Genomic DNA, 3,355 nt, shown 5'->3' on the forward strand with positions numbered 1-3,355 from the left:
TGGCAGAAGGAAGTGTGTCATTTTCAAAATGATTTGAATTCAGCATCTTATTATTACTCGATTTGCTTCAAACTTCATCAGAATAATGTTAAAACACAGCCGATATAAATCTGCAAGGGGGATATTGATATCTAAAAAATTGTTGGCGTGGCAACATGTCAAACTGGAATACTTCTCAGGTGATTTTGAGGCAAATAACATACTTAGAATTTCACAAAACTCTGAACACACATCAGTATTTCTGATAGGAACTTAAACTGTGAATGGATTTTGGATAGCTTGAATGGTTTTGCCGTGGTGATTTTTTTAAATGACCTTACAAAGGGAATCATTATTGTATTTTTAAATTGCAGCTTCCAAACACGTCAAATAATTTTTTCATACAGATGAAAAAGTCATTCTGAGGAAATATGCATAGTTTCACGACTTTACAACACTGTATGGATAACAGAAAATTAAAAAACTGTCAAACATCTCATCTCACTCTGTCCCTCTGTTTGAGTGTATGTGCTTCAGACTTCCATTGTCTGAGAGAAATTGCGCCCCTACAGGTTCAATTCCCGAACTTTTACTTTCACTTTTAAATCGGTTAAAAATACAAACAAATACTTAGATTTAATTCACACTGACAAGCTAAACCAACATATCTGATCAGGGCCGTGCACAGGGGGGTGGCCCGGTGGCCAGAGCCACTGCCCCTCTGCCTTCATCGACTGAGGTGCCCCTTCCCCAACGCTCCGCTCAAAGCATTCCGTTGATTCCGCGAATTCCCTCCAGGTTTTCCCGCTCGCTCCGCACTCCGCAGCATCACTCACAGTATGTGTCTGCGGCGCTTGTGAACACGACATTTCACGAAAACTGTCACATTAACAGGTAGGCTATGCAAGACAGTGGTTGAATCTGCTAAAAAAAAAAAAAATATTTGTATTTATGTCGGTAATGTTTTGTGCTCTTGGTCTTCTACTAGTGCTAACAACTTGTACAATATATCCACATTCTAAGAAGCTGCTTGTCTAATCAAATTATAATTGTACTCTCGATCAGATCAGATCTAATACAAATAACTACATTTTCTGTTGTTGGCACACTTTGTAGACAAGACAACCATAAAAAAAACAAAAAAACAATGCCTTCACAAAAAAGAAGACAGAGACAGAGAGAGAAAGAGAGAAGGGAGGCTGCTAAAGGCAGTTCAACGTTGCAAACATGGATTCAAAGCTCCAGCAAGCCAGCAGGTAAATCATCATATAGAACAGTTAGCAGACAATTTGTCTGTTTAATTATTGTAAGTATATCTCCCATTATAATCACTTGTCTTAGTTGAGACTAACACATCATAGGCTCTAAATGAGTTGTATATATAGATTTAGGCTGTATGCTAATATGAAATTAAATGTCTATTACTTATTACTCCATTGAAGATGAGGCAGAGGCAGGCTCAGAGAGTGAGGGAGAGCCCATTCAGCATCAGCCAAATCAGACACTTACAGGTAAGTGTTGTTAAATTGGCTGACAATAAAGGATTCTGAATATGCTAGAGTTTTATAACAAGAAAGATAGACATTAAATTATTTGAATGGAAGAGTAATTATATTACAAGAACATACATTTAATTAGCACTAAAGCCTAACAATTGTATTTAAAATATGATTGTAACAGGTTTGTTATTCATTCTCTATATTAAGATGAAAATGCTTCGGAATCAATTCAACGGAGTAAAAGTGAAGGTCTTGGAACTGAGCCAGAGACAGAAAAAGTTCAGAATGAGAAAGAAAGGCAATACAATGAGACAGAGAGGGAAGAGACAGATGCAGAACAGGAAGATATTTTGAGCGTGTACTGTCTTCTTTTTTAATTGTACATTTTGTAATAATTGGAAAATTTGTGTTAACAAGCAACCACCCCCTCAGTGCCCCTTTTTTTGGTTTAGGCCACTGCCCCTCAAAATGTCTGTGCACGGCCCTGTATCTGATTATTACCGGTTCAGGGCTCATGGATAAATTATTTCTGGCCAGAGATACGTGAGAAATAGGAGAGATGAATCACCGCTGTGATCACGAGCGTCTGGAGTAAAGAGCTCAGAGAAAACGAATTTATTCCTGTTTTAAAGCTTTTAAAAATAAATTATTACAGCGATATCACACAATCAACCAATTAGAACACACCAAGAGCTAAATTAAGATGTTTTTGAACTGTTTGTGTGAAAATGAAATATTTGTGGCTGCCTATCTGAAATCACCGCCTCCGATCAGCGCGTACAGTGTCGAGCTCAAAACAAACGAATTTATTCTTGTTTAAGAGCTTTTTTAAATAAAATATTACCACAAATGCACACAATAAACCCATTGTAACACAACAAGAGCTAAATGCAGGTGTTTGTGACCTGTTTAAGTGTGCAAGACTATTTGAAAGCGCGACTGGCAGAATAACATATCTCTCGAGCTGCAGGATTCTGCCTTTCGTCGTACGAACGAACACATCACGGACAAGATTATTTCAAAACACATAATAGCTTGGCGACTATAAACGAAAACAGCCACGTGAACATAAACTGTTGAGAATTAAATCTGAAGTGGATCTACTGGATTTTAATATTAAGTGACCGCATATACCAGCTGCTTCTGTTTTCATTTTTATTCTATATAAAAATGTAACTCATTCATCTTGGCTGCTTTTTTAATGTGTGTACGTATTTATTTATTTATTTATTATTTTGCTCTAACAAGAATTAATCTATATTTAATTAAATCAATTACATTTTATTTTACATTTGATTTGTCCATATCTGCATCTAAACTCCTAAAAACCTAAAACATGCTCTATTATACTATTGTTAGCAATTTCTTTATCGTCCAATTTATCTGGTGTACACACTTTTATTTTCATAATAAACTTGTTTGTTAGATTATACACAGTTACAGTGGTCTATAATAAATATTAACAGGTTTTATTCAAGCTGTTTAGAATGATTGCAGTAGGCTAATTTGTTTTAATGTAAATCCAAAAAAAAAAAAAAAAAAAAAAAAAATACCTTGGAAAACAATGACTGTTGTACTTTTTTATACATTTTGTATAATTTCATAGTTTATGCATTATAGTTATAAAACAAATAAATGTAGCCACTCACATAGAAATCTTAGGCCTTATCCTTTTCTGACAGTTTTAGGGATTTTTAAAAATCCTAAAAAACCCTAATTTGTGCTGCAAATAATAATTTCAAACTCAAAAAGTAAATAGTCAGTTCATGCTTTATAAAGCCTTGTCCCAATATTAATAGTCAGTAGTAAGCAGTTTATAAATACAGCTATAAATAGCTTGTTTTTGGTTTATAAGCACATTTATTAAAAAGGAGAGT

General features: G+C 34.7%; 1 long non-coding RNA gene across 1 annotated transcript; it reads left to right on the forward strand.

The window, feature by feature from the left end:
• Positions 1-777: 777 nt before the first annotated feature.
• LOC113074891 (uncharacterized) lies at positions 778-1,964 on the forward strand. The gene is made up of 3 exons (XR_003280850.1): positions 778-1,235; positions 1,422-1,490; positions 1,931-1,964. It is a non-coding gene; the product is annotated as an uncharacterized LOC113074891 (long non-coding RNA).
• Positions 1,965-3,355: the final 1,391 nt, after the last annotated feature.

This window comes from Carassius auratus, unplaced genomic scaffold (assembly GCF_003368295.1).
Source record: "Carassius auratus strain Wakin unplaced genomic scaffold, ASM336829v1 scaf_tig00015585, whole genome shotgun sequence".
In the NCBI taxonomy this organism is placed as follows: Eukaryota; Metazoa; Chordata; class Actinopteri; order Cypriniformes; family Cyprinidae; genus Carassius; species Carassius auratus.